This window comes from Mastomys coucha, unplaced genomic scaffold (assembly GCF_008632895.1).
Source record: "Mastomys coucha isolate ucsf_1 unplaced genomic scaffold, UCSF_Mcou_1 pScaffold14, whole genome shotgun sequence".
NCBI classification, from domain to species: domain Eukaryota; kingdom Metazoa; phylum Chordata; class Mammalia; order Rodentia; family Muridae; genus Mastomys; species Mastomys coucha.
Genome location: NW_022196896.1, coordinates 17,003,839 through 17,025,054, shown reverse-complemented (window position 1 = coordinate 17,025,054; position 21,216 = coordinate 17,003,839). Strand labels below are relative to the sequence as shown.

The following is a 21,216-nucleotide window of genomic DNA, read 5'->3' as shown; positions in this document are numbered from 1 at the left end:
GCACTTAAGAGGGCCCATGCTGTTTAAAAAGAATATAAATGGAACCCCACAGTTAGAAGATGCTCTTGCCATGCAACACTTCACTGGTATTCACTTCTTTGCTGGTCTTTGTTGGTTATTTTTCATACAGTGGAAAATGCCAAAGAACTTCTTGTGGTATTCTAGCTGATTCTGGTCGCTTCTGCTGACTGGTGCCAATTCAGCAGAGCCTTGCTGTTTCTATTGGATCAAGCTGACAATACTGATTTATGTTTGGTGTTTGCTATTAAACTGGACTGCTGGTATCCTGACAATAAAGAGTAGAATCACCCCCAAGTAACTACTACTAAACAACTGCCTGATACTCTTTTCCTACTAATCTTGTTTTTCCCCTACCTCTGGTCAGTGGGCTAGAAGGAAGGTTAAAGTGTTTAAAAATCCTGAATAAAGTAGGTTTTGAAAAATCTAAGCCTATACCCTTTATATAATTAAAAATAAATATTTTATTGAAAATTATTCCATGAAGAGAAAATTTGAGGATAATATGGCTCTTAGGGTAGGAAAATATTAACATGTAAACAAAACATTAATTTAGAAGTGTTAGAAAATAAATATTCTAGAAGTTGTTTTTAGAGACAGACAGAAAGAAAAGAAGATAAGAAAATTAGACAGACAACCAGTGAAGGTTCATGCCCAAGTATTTATACTTATAAAACAGATGAAAGAGGAATTAGATAACAAATTATCAGAACAGCACGTTAGTGGGCTCATATGAACACTTGTTCTATTGCTGCTGGGACTGTTTGGAGAGGCTGTAGAACCCTACGGACATAGGGACAAGCCGTTAGAAGCAGAGAAGTAAGGGTGGGCCTCAAAGATTACTCTTACCTTCTGGTACAATATTGGCTTCTTGGTCTGGCTATCTATCACATGCCTGTGCCATTGATCTGTTCTCCTCACAATGTCTCTCTACCATGATGGGCTTACAGTGTTGAAACCCATGTGCAAACTTTATGCTTCCTTTCTTCTGTTGTTCCTGTCTGTTATTTTGTCTTAGAAGATAGGAAAAGTAACCAGTATGCTTATCTAGGATTAATAAACTGAAAAAAATGCCAAATCAGATACAAAGTGTGAATAAGTATGTACCGGGGATAAATATCTCAAAAACATCCTTCCTGTGTAGATCAAGACTGTGTTTCATCAAATGAAGAAGTAAATTAAGGAAGACATAGATTATGGAGAAGGCCTTTAGTACAAAGGGAAAGCCAGGACAGTGCCGAGTTGTTTTAAAAAGGCAAGCTTTCCCAAGAGCTGGGCACATAGTTTTACAAATTCTAATTCCATTTCTTCAAAAGACTTGAGGAGCAGGTCCCTGATTAATGAAGTTCAGAATTAATTACTATTAATTACTTTAAAAATTAGAATAAAATTGACTGAATAGCTCACATATTATCTAAACATTTTTAAATTACATTTAGATAAATTTGGGAAGTTTGGGGATAATTTAATGATAAATACAAAAAAAAAGCTAAATAGAATAGGTAATTTCTAGGAATTTCAAAGTTATTTAAGGAAGGAAAATGTATATATTTATAGAATATCTCAGGTGTAAGTACCATTTCATAACCTTAATAAACATTGAATACAAAATTGATATAGTAAGATAAAAATATAATCAAAGTCACCTTATTAATCTGTGAGAATATGAGTCAAATCTATATTTAATGACTCTTTTGCTGAGATTGTCTGTTGACCTTCAAAGCCCAAATTAGAAAAAAAGTATTTTTAAAATGAAATTGAGAATTTGCTTCAGAAGATGCCTAATGACAGATGCTCAAGACATTATATATCATGAGATTAAATAATTGCATTACTTAGCTAACTGGCTTTGGGTAATTTATTTGTAATAAATTAAAGTAACAAATGTATGTAATATTTGTAGAACAGGAACTATTAAACTTAGTGCTGCTGTCATGGAACAACACCCCAATTCCCTTACTCCCCACCCCCATAATGAGCTGCTTTGGGACACTCTACACTGATGCTGCTCATTCTTGGGAGCCCCAGAGTGAAATATTGGTGCAAATGGAGGCAATCATTAATGCTAACAGCCTGAATCAGTAGAGCAAGCAAAGCTCCTCATCACTTTAATTCATCTGTAATTATATAGCCTCACTTAAGTTAGAATTAATTTGATGTAGGATATTAATACTTCTAAAAGAATAATCAAAACTTAAACCTGAGCATCAAGATGAAATGTGGCAAAACAATCTCCCAAAACAGAAAATTGGAAAGAAAATCGTAAATTATGCTAAGCATGTACTAGGTTTCATGACAGAACAATTTCAAATAACTTTAAAATCACACCGAGAAAAAGTAATCTTGTGCATATATACTAAGGTATGTATGTGTGTGAGTGGGGGAGCAGAGGTTGATTTCACATGTCTTCCTCAGTTGCTTTCCATCTTATTATTTTGATACAGAATCTCACTGAACCAAGACCTCAGTGATTAACTAGACTTGTGAGCAAGCCCCAGGGACTCCTGTCTCTGCCTTCCCAGTGGTGGTGTTTCAGGAATGCATATTCTAACTAGCTTTTCACTGTTTGCTGGGAATCTTAGCTAGGTCCTCAAACTGACACAGTAAGCACTTAGTAACTGGTTAATCTCCCTGGCCTCCAGAAATAAAGCAAATCAACAACAACAACAACAACAAGACCCAAACCCAGCTCTGGTGCCTGTTGCAGCATTTTTCTCTGTCCAATCACATTAGGGCAGTGACCAGCCTGTGATTGGACAGGAATAGGAAGGTAGAGCAAGAAGTTTAGGAAGAGAGGTCAGAGAGCAGAAGAAAGGGGAAAAAATCATCATGTAGGCAGGTGAAGATGACAATCCAGACCCCAAGTGGTTTTAATCAGCCACAGATAGCTAAGGATTTTACAGGGTTAGCATAATTGGGATAAAACATTGTCTTTATCATTTGGCTCTGAAATTATTGTATTGGCATTTTGTAAATTGTGATCTTATTGATATATAAACCTGTATGGATAATTAAGCCTTAAGAGTTATGTTTTTATTGGGTAACTAGGTGCTAGATGAATGATTGTGGGGGTGTGTAGAGTGTTGCATGTAAGCAAGATGGTCTTACTAGTTGGAAGAAAATAACAGGTCTCTGCCGAGACATAGTGGTGAGACCAGACAGTACCGCCAGGGCATGAGAGCTTACAGGGTGATTTTCTTTTAATATTTCCCACAACAGCTTCCTATATGGCAAATTTCACATGTATAAAAGGGAGGATGTCACAAAAATGATTTTTTGCTTAGTCATCAGTGCTTGTCCTTGGTTATACAATGAAACTATTAATTAAATGGGAAAACAAATTTTCCTGAAGAATTTTTGCCTTTCTACAAAACACTATTGGTGACACATCTAATTTTTGAGATAATAATTACCAAGCATTTGTTTGACCTTTGGCCTCTTCCCATATATTTTTTGAAGTGAAAGATTATGCATTTGAACTGAATGCTTTTTGAGAATAACACCACCCACAAATCCTGGCTTTGAAGTATATTCACCTCAAATATAACATTCTAATGTTAATGGACATACTCACTCATGTCAGAACTGAAAACTGCTTCATTTTATGTGATATGACATTTACTTGACTTCCACTATTTGCCTACAAATATTCAAGTGTGAAGATACCCTGGCAAAAACCTGTAATTTGGGTATGAAAACAGATGTGTAATGAGCAAAGTCTAACAAAGAAGAATTAAGACATTCCTCACTCACAGGCACATGTGCCTGCTGTTAGTTGAAGGGTCTCTTAAGGTAACGGATAAGATTCTGTGCTGGGGTGCTACACCCTCTATCTTGGTGGGTAAGCATCCCATGGGACAAGTACTTTGACAGTGCAATTGCTAAGTTGGAGTTTTGGAATTGAATTAGGAAAGCTGAGTCCAAATGGACACACGTGAAAGAACTCCAAGAAAGCCGTGCAGGAGCTTTAAGGTATCCTAGCCTCTCAGGAAATTTAAGAGGTCTGGATTTTTTTTATTAGATATTTTCCTTATTTACATGTCATATGATATCTCCTTCCCCTGTTTCCCTTACAGAAAAAGATAAATAAAAATGTGTTCCCTCCCTCCATCCCCCTGCTCACCAATCCACCCTCTCCGGCTTCCTGGCCCTGGCATTCCACTACACCGGGGCATAGAACCTTCACAGGACCAAGGACCTCTCCTCCCATTGATGAGGGACTAGGCCACCATTGGTTGGTAGTTTAATCCCTGGGGCCTCTAAGGGTGTTAGTTAGTTCATATAGTTGTTCCTACTAAGAGGCTGCAAGCCCTTCAGATCCTTGGGTCCTATCTCTAGCTCCTTCACCGGGGACCCTGAGGTCAGTCTAATGGATGGCCGTGAGCCTTTATTTGTGTATTAGTTGAGTACTGTCGGAGCCTCTTAAGAGACAGCTATATCAGGCTCCTGTCAGCCAGCACTTGCTGGTATCCATAATAGTGTCTGGATTTGATGATTGAATACGGGAAGGATTCCCAGGTGGGGCAGTCTCTGGATTGTCCTTTCTTCAGGCTCTGCTCCATAGTTTGTCTCTGAAACTCTTTCCATGGGTATTTTGTTCCCTCTTTTAAGAAGGAATGACGTATCCACACTCTGATCTTTCTTCTTCTTGAGTTTCTTGTGGTTTGTGGATTGTATTTTGGGTATTCTGAACTTCTGGACTAATATCTACTTATCAGAGAGTACATACCATGTGTGTTCTTTTGTGATTGGGTTACCTCACTCAGAATGATATTCTCCAGAGCCATCCATTTCTCTAAGAATTTCATAAATTCACTGTTTTTAATAGCTTAGTAGTACTCCAATCTTTAGATGTATTTTCTGTCTCCTCTGTTGAGAGACATCTGTGTTGTTTCCAGTTTCTGGCTATTATAAATAAGGCTACTATGAACATAGTGGAGCATGTGTCCTTATTACATGTTGAAGCATCTTCTGGGTATATGCCCAGTAGTGGTATAGCTGGGTCCTCTGTTGGTACTATGTCCAATTTCCAGAGGAACTGCCAAACAGATTTCCAGAGTGGTTGTACCAGCGTGCAATCCCACCAGCAAGGAAGGAGTGTTCCTCTCTCTCCACAACCTGGATAGTATCTGTTGTCACCTGAGTTTTTGATCTTAGCCATTCTGACTGGTGTGAGGTAGAATCTCAGGGTTGTTTTGATTTGCATTTCCCTGATGATTAAGGATGTTGAACATTTCTTTAGGTGCTCTCAACCATTCGGTATTCCTCGGTTGTGAATTCTTTGTTTAGCTCTGTACCCCATATTTTGATAGGATAATTTAGTTCTCTGAAGTCTAACTTCTTCAGTTCCTTGTATATATTGGATATTAGCCCTCTATCATATATAGGATTAGTAAAGATCTTTTCTCAATCTGTTGGTTCCCATTTTGTCCTATTGACAGTGTTCTCTGCCTTACAGAAGCTTTGTAATTTTATGAGCTCCCATTTGTCAATTCTTGATCTTAGAGCATAAGCTATTGGTGTCATCTTCAGGAAATTTTCTGCTGTGTCCATGTGCTCGAGTGTCTTCCCCACTTTCTTTTCTATTAGATTCAGTGTATCTGGTTTGATGTGGAGCTCCTTTATCCACTTGGACTAGAGTTTTGTACAAGGAGATAGGAATGGATCGATTTGCATCTTCTACATGCTAACCACCAGTTGAGCCAGCACCATTTGATGAAAATGCTATATTTATTCTACTGGATGGTTTTAGCTCCTTTGTCAAAGATCAGGTGACCATAGGTTAGTGTGTTCATTTCTAGGTCTTCAATTCTATTTCATTGACCCACCTGCCTGTCATTGTATCAATACCATGCAGTGTTTATCACAATTGCTATGTAGTACAGCTTAAGGTCTGGGATGGTGGTTCCATCAGAGGTTCTTTTATTGTTGAGAATATAATATCCTAGAATTTTTGTTATTCCAGATGAATTTGCAAATTGTTCTTTCCAAGTATGTGAAGAATTGATTTGGAATTTTGATGGGAATTGCATTGTTTCTGTAGATTGCTTTTGGGAAGATGGCCATTTTTACTATATTAATTCTGCTAATCCATGAGCATGGGAGATCTTTCCATCTTCTAAGATCTTTGATTTCCTACTTCAGAGCCTTGAAGTTCTTTTCAAACAGATCTTTTAATTGCTTAGTTAGCATCACAGCAAGGTATTTTATGTTTTTTGTGACTATTGTAAAGGGTGTTATTTCCCTAATTTCTTTCTCAGCCTGTTTATCCTTTGTGTAGAGGAAGGCCTCTGATTTGCTTGAGTTAATTTTATATCCAGCTACTTTACTAAAGCTATTTATCAGGTTTAGGAGCTCTCTGGTGGAATTTTTGGGGTCACTTAAGTGTACTTTCATATCATCAGAAAATAGTGATAATTTGACTTCTTCTTTTCCAGTTTGTACCCTTTTGTTGTCTAATTGCTCTGGCTAGGACTTCAAGTACAATATTGAATAGGTAGGGAGAGAGTGGGCAGCCTTGTCTAGTCCCTGATTTTAGTGGGATTCCTTCAAGTTTCTCTCCATTTAGTTTGATGTTGGCTACCGGTTTGCTATATATTGCTTTTATTATGTTAAAGTATGGGCCTTGAATTCCTGATCTTTCCAAGCTTTTATCATGAAGGGGTGTTTGTCAACTGCTATCTTAGCATCTAATGAGATGATCATATGTTTTTTTTTTCCTTTGAGTTTGTTTATGTAGTGACTTACTTTGAAGACTTTCCATATATTGAACAATCCCTGCATCCCTGGGATGAAGTCTACTTAATCATGATAATGATCATTTTGATGTGTTCTTTGATTCGTTTTGCAAGAATTTTATTGAGTATTTTTGCATGGATATTCATTAGGAAAATTGATCTCAAGTTTTCTTTCTTTGTTAGGTCTTTGTGTGGTTTAGGTATCAGAGTACTTGTGGCTTCCTAGAACAAATTGGATAGAGTACCTTCTGTTTCTATTTTGTGGAATAGTTTGAGGAATATTGGTATTAGGTCTTCTTTGAAGGTCTGATAAAACTTTGCAGTAAACCCATCTGGTCCCAGACTTTTTATTTGGGAGGCTATTAATGACTGTTTCTATTTCATTAGCAGATAGGGGACTGTTTAGATCATTTATCTGATCTTGATTTAACTTTGGTGCCTGGTACCTGTCTAGAAAATTGCCATTTTCATCCAGGTTTTTCAGTCTTATTGAGTATAGGCTTTTGTAGTAGGACCTGATGAGTTTTTGGATTTCCTGAGTTTTTGTTGTTATGTCTCTCTTTTCATTTCTGATCTTGTTAATTAGGATACTGTCTCTGTGCCCTCTAGTTAGTCTGGCTAAGGGTTTACCTATTTTGTTGATTTTCTCAAAAAACCAGCTCCTAGTTTGGTTAATCTTTGTATAGTTCTTTTTGTTTCTATTTGGTTGATTTCAGCCCTGAGTTTGATTATTTCCTGCCTTCGACTCCTCTTGGGTGAATTTGCTTCTTTTTGTTCTAGAGCTTTCAGATGTGCTGTCAAATTGCTGGTGTAAGTTCTCTCCAGTTTCTTTTTGGAGCTATTTAGAGCTATGAGTTTTCCTCCTAGGACTGCTTTCATTGTGTCCTATAAGCTTGAGTATTTTGTGGCTTCATTTTCATTAAACTCTAGAAAGTCTTTAATTTCTTTCTTTATTTCTTCCTTGACCAGGTTATCATTGAGTAGAGTGTTGTTAAGCTTCCACGTGTATGTGGGCTTTCTATTGTTTGTGTTATTGAGGAGCAGCCTTAGTCCATGGTGATCTGATAGGATGCAAGGAATTATTTCAATCTTCTTGTATCTGTTGAGGCCTGATTTATGACTGATTATATGGTCAGTTTTGGAGAAAATACCATGAGGAGCTGAGAAGAAGGTATATCCCTTTGTTTTAGGATAGAAAGTTCTATAGTTATCTGTTAAATCCATCTGTTTCATGCCTTCTGTTAGTCTCAACTTGTCTATGTTTAGTTTCTGTTTCCAGGATGTGTCTATTGTAGAGAATGGGGTGTTGAAATCTCCCACTATTATTGTGTGCAGTGCAATGTGTGCTTTGAGCTTTAGTAAAATTTCTTGTATGAATGTAGATGCCCTTGCATTTGGTGCATAGAGGTTCAGAATTGACGGTTCCTCTTGGTAGATCATACTTTTGATGAATATGAAATGTCCCTCCTTATCTTTTTTGATCACTTTAGGGTGAAAGTTGATTTTATTCAATATTAGAATGGCTACTCCAGCTTTTTTCTTCGTATCATTGGCTTGGAGAATTGTATTCCAGCCTTTTATTCTGAGGAAGTATATGTCTTTGTCACTGAGGTGGGTTTCAAGTATGCAACAGAATGTTGGTTCCTGCTTATGTACCAAGTCTGATAGTCTATGTGTTTTTATTGGGGAATTGAGTCCATTGATATTAATAGATATTAAAGAAAGGTAATTGTTGCTTCCTGTTATTTTTGTTGTTAGAATTGGAATTCTGTTCATGTGGCTATCTTCTTTTAATTTTATTGGAAAATTACTTTTTTTGCTTTTTCTCAGATGTAGTTTCCCTCCTCATGTTGAAATTTTCCATTTATTACCCTCTGAAGGGCTGGATTTGTGGAAATATATTGTGTAAATTTGGTTTTGTCATGGAATACTTTGGTTTCTCCATCTATGGTAATGGAGAGTTTTGCTGGGTATAGTAACCTGGGCTGGCTTTTGTGTTCTCTTAAGGTCTGTGTGACATCAACCCATGATCTTCTGGCTTTCATAGTCTCTGACAAGAAGTCTGGTGTAATTCTGATAGGCCTGCCTTTATATGTTACTTGACCTTTTTCTCTCACTGCTTTTAATATTCTTTCTTTGTTTTATGCATTTGGTGTTTTGACTATTATGTGGCTGGAGGAATTTCTTTTCTGGTCCAGTCTATTTGAAGTTCTATAGGCTTCTTGTTTGTTTATGGGCATCTCTTTCTTTAGGTTAGGGAAGTTTTCTTCTATAATTTTGTTGAAGATATTTACTGTCCCATTACATTGAGAGTCTTCACTCTCTTCTATATCTATTATCCTTAATTTTGGTCTTCTCATTGTGTCCTGGACTTCCTTGATGCTTTGGATTAGGAGCTTCTTGCATTTTGTGTTTTCGTTGACTGTTGTGTCAATGTTTTCTATGGTTTCTTCTGCACCTGAGATCCTTTCTTCTATCTCTTATATTGTGTTGGTGATGCTTGAATTTATGTTCCCTGACTTCTTTCCTCGTATTTCTATCTCCAGAGTTGTCTCTCTTTGTGATTTTTTAACTGTTTCTACTTCCATTTTTAGGTCCTGGGTGGTTTTGTTCAGTTCCTTCACCTGTTTGGTTGTGCTTTCCTCTAATGCTTTAAAGGATTTTTGTGTTTCCTCTTTAAGGACTTCTATTTGTTTACTTGTGTTCTCCTGTAATTCTTTAAGGGATTTTTGTGTTTCTTCTTTAAGGGCTTGAACATGATTACTTGTGTTTTCCTGTATTCCTTTAAGGGAGTTATTTATGCTCTTCTTAAATTCCTCTAGCACCATCATGAGATTTGATTTTAGATCCAAATCTTGCTTTTCCGGTGTTTTGGGATATCAAGGACTTGCCGTGGTGGGAGTACTAGGTTCTGATGAAGCCAAGTAGTCTTGGTTTCTGTTGGTAGGATTCTTCCCTTTGCCTTTCACTATCTGTTGATCTCTGGTGTTAGATGTTCTTGCTGTCTATGGCTGGAGCTTTTTCCTCTTGTGTTTCTGTAAGCTTGTGTCAGCACTTCTGGGAGATAAGCTCTCCTCTGGTAAAACCTGTGTCCTTGACAAAGACCTGTGTGCAGTGGTCTGTGGATCAATTGTCCCTCCTGAGTCTTGGGGTCAGACTCTCCACTTGCAGGGAAGGGGCAGAGAGAGCTGTGGATCTGCAAGACTTCCTCCTAGGTGAAGAGGGAGGTAGAAAGGATCCTGGGCTGGCTGCCCTGCCACTTCTGAGGCCTGTGTCTCCTGGAGGTCCCACTTTAGAAGGTCACCAGAGAGAAAATGGAGATCTCACCTGAGTCTCTGGGTTGGAGCACTCCCTGAAGACAAGCTCTCTGTTTTTGGGGAAGGGGCAGAGAAGGCTGTGGATCTGCAGAACCTCCTCCTAGGTGAAGAAGTAGGTAGCAAGGATCCTGCACTGGCTTCCAAGGTCTTTTGCCTCCTGGCTGGTCCCACCTCCTCCTAGGTGTAGAAGGAGGTAGAAAGGCTCTCCTGTATTTCTTTAAGGGAGTTATTTATGTCCTTCTTAAATTCCTCCATCACCACCATGAGATATGATTTTAGATCCAAATCTTGCTTTTTCTGTGTTTTGGGGTATCCAGGACTTGCTGTGGTGGGAGAACTAGGTTCTGATGATGCCAAGTAGTCTTGATTTCTGTTGGTAAGATTCTTGCATTTGTCTTTTACCAGCTATTTCTCTCTTGTGTTATATGTTTTTGCTCTCTCTGGCTGAAGCTTTTTCCTCCTGTGTGTCTGTAAGCCTGTGTCAGCACTCAACTCTCCTCTGGTAAGACCTGTGCACAGAGGACTGTGGATCACTTGTCCCTCCTGAGTCCTGGGGTCAGAGCACACCCTGGAGACAAGCTCTCCACTTGAGGGAAAGGTGCAGAGATGGCTGTGGATCTGTTGTCCCTTCTAGTTGTAGATGGAGATAGAAAGGATCCTGTCCCAGCGGTTCTGCCACTTCTATGGCCTCAGCCTCTGGGCTGATCCTGCCTGTGTGCTGCTCAGTATGGAGCTCATAATTGTTGAGGTGAGTGAACAGAAACAGGCATGTTAACTAAAGGCTGGGACCAGAGGTCTGGAATTGTAATGCATTTCTCACTTTGGCCTATTTTTGAATTGGTGATAGCAGGGGTGGTTTTGAATAAAGCTCTGGTGAACAGTCTCACAGAAAATTATATCCTTTGCTTCACTTTTCCCACATACTACTCTGCTGCAGTTGAATCTGTAAAGTTCCCCAGCCTTTACTTTGTTGTATAGCCCAAACTGGATTTTGCTTTGATTTCAACATACACCGAGTATAGGAGCAACAGTCATGGGGCTATGAGGAGTCTCCTTGGCTCACATTTAACTGGCTGCCAGACTTTTTACCTTCCTGTCCATTTCAAGTCCCTTATGTTTCCATAACCCATAAAATATGAAATGACTAAATTTGATATTTTTCTAATTGAGATTTAGGAAGCATGACAATGCATATTTCACCACTATATACTTCAGGATACAGGCTGTGCATTTTTGACAAATGGATGGCAGCATGCACTCAGAGGTAAACACCAGGTTCTACATCAAGCTGAGCCCTCCTTCAAACATTGTTGGATGCCATGTTTCAAAAGGCCCAGATGGCCAAATCCTAACATTTATTGCATTATGGTGACAGTGTTATGAATCAAATTGAGAGAAAAGATTCTGGGGCCAAAGTAGTTACTGCACGGTGATAAAAAAAGCTAACTATCTAAGCAATGCACAGGGATTTATAAAAAGATAAGTCTGGCTGAATTTAATGCTGACCTTCACCAAAGTCATTTACCTTTTATCAAGGACATGTGGGTTTATAGGATAAAAGGCTAGCTATATATAATATTTATGGCTAAGCTAAAGGATCAAAATGCAAGCATAATATTTGGAAATAATTTGTTTCTGGCTAGGGTACCAATGCACAGTTCAGGTTCATAAAGTAAGTGGATAGGAGATAATCATATAATTGTCATATTTCTCAGCTTAGAAAATATGGTCCAGTGATGATGTATTTTATTTTTTCATATATGGGAGAAGATCTTACCTCATATTATGGCTGTTGCACAAAACAAAGTTATTTGAAAAAAAAAAAAGTAGAAAAAAAAAAAAGTAGGTAGAAAGGATCCTGTCTCAGCTGCTCTGCCACTTCTGTGGCTCCAGCCTTTCCTCAAGATAAATTTATTTTTAAACCTGTAAATATAATTTGTGCTAATGACCATGTATTTAATTTTTTTTAAAAAATAGGATTTGGTGTTTTTGTACCTAAACTTTCTTTGGTAAAATTGATTAATAGGTAGTTCAATATTCAGGTAATATATATCTTCTAGATTGATCATTCTGATGAAATTAGAAGGCATTATGGAAAGAAATTATATTTCTAGAAATCTGTACTGATTTCACAGTTTATAATATCCTTCCATATTTGAGTGCAATTAGCTCTATGCAATGAATAGAAAGTGATATTTTCACATACACATGGAAACTGAACAACACTCTACTCAATGATAACTTGGTCAAGGAAGAAATAAAGAAAGAAATTAAAGACTTTTTAGGATTTAATGAAAATGAAGACACATCATACCAAAACTTATGGGACACAATGAAACCAGTGGTAAGAGGTAAACTCATAGCTCTAAGTGCCTCCAAAAAAAAAAAAAAGAAAAACTGGAGAGAGCTTACACTAGCAGCTTGACAGCACACCTGAAAGCTCTACAACAAAAAGAAGCAAATACACCCAAGAGGAGTAAATGGCAGGAAGTAATCAAACTCAAGGCTGAAATCAACCAAATAGAAACAAAAAGAACTGTACAAAGAATCAACAAAACCAGGATCTGGTTCTTTGAGAAAATCAACAAGATAGATAAACCCTTAGCAAGACTAACCAGAAGGCAAATTAATACAATCAGAAATGAAAAGGGAGATGTAACAATGGAAACCATGGAAATTCAAAAATATCATCAGATCTTACTACAAAAGTTTATACTCAACTAAATTGGAAAATCTGGATGAAATGGACAATTTTCTAGACACATACAAGGTGCCAAAGTTAAAACAGGATCAGATAAACCATCTGAACTATCCCAAAAAACCTCAAGAAATAGAAACAGTCTCCCAACCAAAAAAAGCTCAGGACCAGATGGAATCAGTAGAGCATTCTATCAGACCTTTAAAGAAGACCTAATACCAATACTCTTCAAAGTATTCCACAAAATAGAAAGAGAAGATATACTACCCAATTCATTCTATGAAGCCACAATTACACGTTTACCTAAACCACTCAAAGACCAAATGAAGAAAGAGAACTTCAATCTCCCTTATGAACATTGATGGAAAAATACTTAATAAAATTCTTGCCAACCAAATCCAAGGACTCATCAAAATGATTATTCACCAAGAACAACTAGACTTTATCCCAGGGATGCAGGGATGGTTCAATATATGGAAATCCATCAATGTAATCCACTGTATAAAGAAACTCAAAGAAAAAAACCACATGATCATTTGATTAGATGCTGAAAAAGTATTTGACAAAATTCAGCATTCCTTCACATTAAAAGTCTTGAAAAGATCAGGAATTTAAGGCCCATACCTAAACATAGTCAAAGCAATATACAGCAAACCAGTTGCCAACATCAAACTGAATGGAGAGAAACTTGAAGCAATCCTACTAAAATCAGGGACTGGATAGAGCTGCCCACTCTCTCCCTATGAGATAACATAGTACTTAAAGTTCTAGCTAGGGCAATTAGACAACAAAAGATCAAAGGGATACAAACTGGAAAGGAAGAAGTTAAAGTATCACTATTTGCAGATGATATGATCATATACTTAAGTAACTCCAAAATTCCACCAGAGAACTAAAGGTGATAAGTAACTTCAGCAAAATTGCTGGATATAAAATTTACTCAAACAAATCAGTAGCTTTCCTCTACTCAAAGGATAAACAGGCTAAAAAAGAAGTTAGGGAAATGACACACTTCACAATAGTCACGGATAATATTACCTAGAGTCATACCTTGGTGTGACTCTAGCCAAGCAAGTAAAAGATCTATATGATAAGAACTTCAAGTCAAATTCAAAGGCAATCCCCAAACAGAATCCAAATCAATTCTTCATAGAAATACAAAGAGCAATTTGCAAATTCGTTTGGAATAACAAAAAACTCAGGATAGTGAAAACTATTCTTAGCAATAAAAGAACTTCTGGGGGAAATCATCCCTGATCTCAAGCTGTATTACAGAGTAATACTGATAAAAACTGCATGGTATTAGTACAGTGACAGGCAAGTGGATCAATGGAATAGAATTGAAGACCCAGAAATGACCCCACATACCTATGGTCACTTGATATTTGACAAAGGAGCTAAAACCATCCAGTTGAAAAGAGATAGCATTTTCAACAAATGGTGCAGATTCTAATGGTAGTTAGCATATAGAAGAATGCAAATCAATCCATTCTTATCTCATTGTAACAAAGCTCAAGTCCAAGTAGATCAAGGATCTCCACATAAAACCAGATACACTGAAACTAATAGAAAAGAAAGTGGGGAAGAGCCTTGAGCACATGGGCACAGGAAAATTTCCTGAACAGAATCCCAATAGCTTATGCTCTAAGATCAAGAATTGAGCAATGGGACCTCATAAAATTGCAAAGCTTCTATAAGGCAAAGAACATCCTTAATAAGACAAAATGGCAACCAACAGATTGGGAAAAGATCTTTACTAATCCTATATCTGATAGAGGGCTAATATCCAATATATACAAAGAACTCAAGAAGTTAGACTCCAGAGAAACAAATCATCCTATTAAAATATGGGGAACAGAGCTAAACAAAGAATTCTCAACTGAGGAATACCAAATGGTTAAGAAGCACCTAAAGAAATGTTCAACATCCTTAGTCATCAGGGAAATGCAAATCAAAACAACCCTGAGATTCTACCTCATACCTGTCAGAATGGCTAAGGTCAAAAACTCAGGAGATAGCAGATGCTGGTGAGGATGTGGAGAAAGAGGAACACTCCTCCATTGCTAGTGGGATTGCAGGCTGGTACGACCACTCTGGAAATCAGTTTGGTGGTTCCTCAGAAAACTGGACATAGTACTACCTGAGGACCCAGTTATACCACTCCTGGACATATTCCCAGAAGATATTCCAACATGTAATAAGGACACATGCTCCACTATGTTCATAGCAGCCTTATTTATAATAGCCAGAAGCTAGAAAGAACCCAGATGTCCCTCAACAGAGGACTGGATACAGAAAATGTGGTACATTTACACAATGGAATCCTACTCAGCTATTAAAAGTGATGAATTCATGAAATTCTTAGGCAAATGGATGTACCTAGAGAATATCATCCTGAGTGAGGTTACTCAATCACAAAAGAACATACCAGGTATACACTCAGTCATAAGTGGATATTAACCAGAAGCTCAGAATTCCCAAAATATAATTCAGAGACAACATGAAGCTTAAGAAGAAGTAAGACCAAAGTGCAGATACTTCGGTTCTTTCTGGAAGGGGACCAAAATACTCATGGGGGGAGATACAGAGACAAAGTGTGGAGCAGAGACTGAAGGGAAGACCACCCAGAGATTGTCCCACCCAGGAATTCATCCCATATACAGTCATCAAATCCAAACACTATTGTGGATTCCAAGAAGTGCATGTTAAAAGGAGCCTTATATGGCTGTCTCCTGAGAGGCCCTGTCAGAGCCTTACAAATACAAAGGCGATGCTAGCAGACAACCATTGGACTCAGCACGGTGTCCCTAATATAGGAGTTAGAGAAGGGACTGAAGAAGTTGAAGAGGTCGGCAACCCCATAGGAAGAACAACAATATCAACCAACCAGACCCCCAAGAACTCCCAGGGACTAAAGCCATCAACAAAGGTATACACATGGCTCAGGCTACATATGTGGCAGATGATGGCCTTGTCATGCAACAATGGAAGGAGAGGTCCTTGGTCCTAGGCAGGCTTGATAGATGCCCCAGTACATGAAGGTGGTGAGGTGGGAGTAGGTGGGTAGATGGAAGAACACCCTCACAGAAGCAGGTGGAGGGAGGATGTGATAGGGTGTTTCCAGAAGGGAGGAAAACCAGGAAAGGTGCTGACATTTGAAATGTAAATAAAGAAAATATCTAATTAAGAAATATACCAATACACATAAAATAATAAATAAATAAATACCACAAAAAAGAAAGTGTTGTTTTTCTATTTTTTTAATTCTAGGAAACTTTGATGCTGAGAGTTTTAACAAGCTGACCCAAAACACTAGTGCTTGAACTGGATCATGAGCTACAGGCTCTCTTGTGTCTTCTACTCAGATTAGAACCAGCAACCCCAGTTAAATAAACAAACCAAAACAAGTCTGAGAGATTCGCTAACACCTGCATTCCTTGAGTTGTCCATTGTCACAGTAGAGACACAGCATATGTAAATAACTATGTACAACCATTCTAGTGTCATGGTCACCACTAGATAGTTACATAAGTGAGCTCTTTAAAGCAATATTAGGCTTCTGTGGTGATTTGAATATGAATGGTCCCATAGGCTCACATATTTTAATGCTTAGTCATCAGAGAATGGAACTGTTTGAATTATAAAGATTATGAGGTGTGATCTTTTTGGAATAGGTGTGACATTGTTGGAGGATATATGTCACTGACCATGGGCTTTGACATTTCAAATGCCCACCCCAGATCCAGTTTCTCTGTCTGTCTGTCTGTCTGTCTGTCTGTCTGTCTGCCTGCCTGCCTGCCTGCCTGCCTGCCTGCCTGCCTGCCTGCCTGCCTGCCTATCTATCTATCTATCTATCTATCTATCTATCTATCTATCTATCTATCTATCTATCTATCTATCTCTACCTGTGGATCAGCATGTAGAACCCTTCAGTTACTTCGCTAACAAGATGTCTTCCTGAGTGGCACCATGCTCCTCACATTTCACTATGATAATAATGGATTAACCTCTGGAACTTCGAGCAAGGACCTAGTTAAATGCTTTCTTTTATGAATTCCTGATTTTAGGTGTCTCTTCACAGAAATAGAACCTTGACTAAGTCAGGTTCTAAGTAATAATTCTTAAGTTACCTGTCCTTAAAGTTGAAAATACCAGATACATTTGAGTAACATGAAATAGTATAAATTCATCTTTTCATGTTATTTCATCACAACGTACATACTGCAAGACTATTCAGAACCACAGAAATATTAAGAACCACCAAGATTATGGACCTACCTTTGATGATACTAAAGATTGGAAATGTTGAATAAAACATGATGAAAGGAAGGATATATGCAAGTTTTGAGGCATGAGGCTTAATTTCCATTATTTTCTTGTGCCAAAGAAATTAGAAAAATAAATGAGAGGGAAAGCAAGATACTTAGACATATTAGGTATGCAGGTTCTCTTAATTAAACACAGTAGTAATCATTTTATCATGTTTTTTCACAACATCAAAAGCATCATATTTCATTAACATTAATTTCATTTTGAAGGGCAATGCTATTTAAAGATGTTTTAAATTGGTCATCATTTATAGTTGAATATGGATTCTTAATATAATTGGTTTAGAATGAAAAATATAATTACAGAGAAATCTAGTGGTGTTCTTTATAATCATGGAGCATATTACACTAATTTCCTTGAACCTATTTGACCTTTTCTAATGAGGGTTTGTGTAGTTTTATCATGTTATCTCCATAGTTTTCAAAAATTAGGCAGGAAAAAAATGAAAACTTGGTATGCATCCTAAACAAAATTTTAGAGTAAGTTCACAAGAGGTGATGTATAAGTATTCCCTTAGGAAGGTCACAATAAAGCCATCATATCTAATGGTAATAATATGTCAGGATTCTTTTTTTTTTTTTCTGTGATGGGTTTAGCAAGACAATAATATAAAGAAACAATTTTCTGGCACTAGTTTTTAAATTGACAACAATTTAGACAATATTCTTACTCGTTAAATTTTAAAGCATATAATTTCAACAACAGGTAAATGACTCAATTACTGTCTAAGACACTCCAACTCAATGTAGCTTATTAATAACTGGATGCCAATCAGCAGGGAAATTTCTGGTAGATGGCCTCAGGGTCTCCTCTCCTCAGCTGTCCTTCTCAGCATTTCTCCAATTAAATTTCTTAAATAAATGGAAAGTTTCCTCAAATTTGTACTTGACACTAATTACCAGATTAGTGAATATGCTGAATCCAATTGTACTCAGGGAATTTGTGCATAGGCTGAAATCCACCTGCTCTTTATAGATTGGAAAGTTTCAGGTCTAGACTTCGATGAACACAGTGAGAAATGTATTAGGAACTAAAGTTTCTGGGAACTGCTTGGCACAAGTTTATATAGCTGCCAAAAGCACAGATGTGCTCAAGGCTTCAAACCCCAGAGGCATAGGAACTCCACAGGAAGACCATCAGAGTCAAGTAACCTGGACCCTTGGGGGTCTCAGAGATTGAACCACCAACCAAAGAACATACATAGGTTACATGGGCCTAGGCCTCTCCACACGTGTGTAGTAGATATGCAGCTTGGTCTCCATGTGAGTGCCAAACTGGAGTGGGGGGCTATCCCAAAGGCTGTTGCCTGTACATGGGATATGTTCTTCTAGCTGGGCTGCCTTGTCTGGCCTCAGTGGGAGAGGATGTGCCTAGCCTCACAGACTTGATGTGCCAGGGTGTGCAGAATACCCAGGGGGCTACCACTTGCTCAGAGAAGAAGAGGAGGGGGAATGGGGGAAGGATTGTGGGAGGGGGTGACCAGGAGGGTGGCCAGTGAGTTGGATGTAAAATGAACAAGTAAAAAACGAGCCAATAGTAGTGGATCTTCTAGACATGTCAAGATAGTGTTGCTGCATGAATGAATGCATATCAGTTGTGACAGCATGTTAAAGATCTATGCAAGCATGAGTTAGACCAAATCCCAACATGGAGAAAAAAATGTGGGAACAAAGTCTCAGCATAAGTCAAGGTGTTATTGACAACAGATAACCCTGAGAGAGGAACAGACAGTTTACTTAAGAGTATAACCTCTCATAAGTTGACAACACTGTGAAAAACACAAGTTAGACATGTAGTAAAGGGAGAGTATATTTGGGAGGAGTTGGAGGTGAGGTGAATATGATCAAAACACAGAGGATGGAATTCTTAAAGAATCAATAAAAGGGTTTTTAAAGAAGTGAGAGAAAGAGAAGAGAGAGAGAGAGAGAGAGAGAGAGAGAGAGAGAGAGAGAGAGAGAGAGAGAGAGAAAGAGAGAGAGTAGAGAATACTAGAAGTGGGAGGACTTTAGAGTTCCCTTGGCGCAGAGACCAAGCTGGAGGTTTTGTTCAATTCTGGCTGGCGCTCTGTCGGTCTGCCAGAAGAGAAGTAATGTTGCAGACAATGGAGAAAGTTGAACATGGGAAATGTGCAAACTCTTTCATCTTCATGCAGCTCATGATAGAATGCAATACATTCTTCAAATACAGAGCAAAGAATGTTATATACAGGTGGGGTTTAAGGAACATATATTTGGTTCTTTGTCTTTGAATGGCATTTTCATACTAAAACTAGACATCTTGTACTGCAGTGTGAAACCATCTTGTACTGCTGTGTGAAACATGAAAAGTTTTTCTCTTCATTTTATAATGTGTGTTTTTCATTTTTAATCCATTTCAACTTTCTATTTACTAAATTTGTTATTTTGTACCAAATTTAGAGAAATTAATTTTAGTCCATAATTTATTTTCTTTAAAGAATTATTTTTGTACTGTGTATTATTTTAATTACATTAAAATGGTTGAGATCCTATTAGTAATTTATTGGTTTTGATATTCAGCTTTAATTCTTTTATACTTTGCCTTTCCACATATTATTTTACATCATATTTCTCTTTACTTAAGTATATTTTTGAAATATTCAGGAATTGAAATGTCCTGGTTGTCTACCTATAGGATGCTCTCACATATGAATTATACCTCTTAGAAAAGTTAAAAATAAAAAAAATCCATTAATCACTTTCCATCTAGGCAAATATAATTTGGTTCATTTGCCCAAAACATCTTGTTGAGAAAATAATATGTCCTTGGGAATATTTTGGGTGCTGGAGATGCACCAGTGTGCAGAAAACACACACGTGCTTTCTCATAAGCAGCAGATGATACAGCATGTGGGGGTTTCTTAAGGCTGTGGGAAATAGCAAAAGCAAGCAAAGTGAATAAGTAAATGATGAAGCATGTAGGAAAGGAGTGAATATTATTCATTGAAATAATGTGGAGTAAGGTGGACATTTTATACAGGATGTGATAGGGATGCTCTTACTAAGATGACAATGCTTGAACAAGGATGTAAGGAAGAGGATGAAGACAGTCACTAGGATAATGTGAAAAAGGAAATTAGAACTAGCTAAGGCTGTGAGGCATGATTGGCCCAGGAGACTGATGACAGAGAAGTAGGTGTGGCTTGGAACACACTGTCAAAGAGCAGGTGATCGGGGCCCAGTAGGCAATTACAAGGGATTGTCCTGCTTGATAGTAGAGTAGGAGCTATGCAGAGCATGGAGAAGTGGACTGTGAGGAACTGCCATGTTATTGAACTGTTTAGAGTTTTGTAAACACACTATGGAGAGGTAAATGTGTAAATTCAAGCCAGGGCTCTTCTATTTACTTCCTAGGAAACAGTAAGAGACTTAACAATGCCTGTTCATGCTTATTTATACATGTGCTTTGCATTTCTTAGCCTATGTCACAGAAATACTGACTCATACAATTGGAAGGTACCTTGGAAATGAATCTATTTCACATTGCAACAGTCTAGTAACATCCTAGTAAATGACTAGGACACTCTTAGTGAAAGCTTCAAATTTCTTAAAATCTACACTCACTGCTTTGCAGTGTCTTCCAGTATATCAGATTCTATAATGTATTGATGTTCTTTAAAGAAAAACAAAACATGCAAATAAAAAGCAAAAGGCATTAGATAGAAAACAACAAAAAGAAAAACAAAAAAATCCAAATTTCCTTTTTTTTTCTCAAGGTTATCTTGGTTTCTTTTACTTTTTTTAAACTTTTATTGCATTATGAAGAGAAAAGTTACATGATTTCAATTTATCTGAATTTGTTAACATTTAAAAACATATTTTATGTAAATAGAATTAAATCACATTCTTGTTTCCCTTTTGTACACCAACTCCTCCCAGAGACCCCCCTTCAATACCTACAATATCTTTTTTGTCATATTCCTTAAAATTTATAAAATACAACAATAAAAATAATAATTATAAAAGTTGTTTGATATAAAACAACAATTTAACAGCCTTATATAGATGCTTGTCTATAGCAATAGTGAAAAAACATTTTTCTCAATATAAATTTTAAATAACTCCAAACATATTAACTGTATGTTTCAAAATAATACATC

The 21,216-nt window shown here is 37.4% G+C and overlaps 1 protein-coding gene across 5 annotated transcripts in view; it reads right to left on the bottom strand.

The window, feature by feature from the left end:
* Positions 1-21,216, bottom strand: part of Nkain3 (sodium/potassium transporting ATPase interacting 3) — a 652,366-nt gene that overhangs the window by 187,227 nt on the left and 443,923 nt on the right. The gene's annotated exons all lie outside the window — the stretch shown is intronic.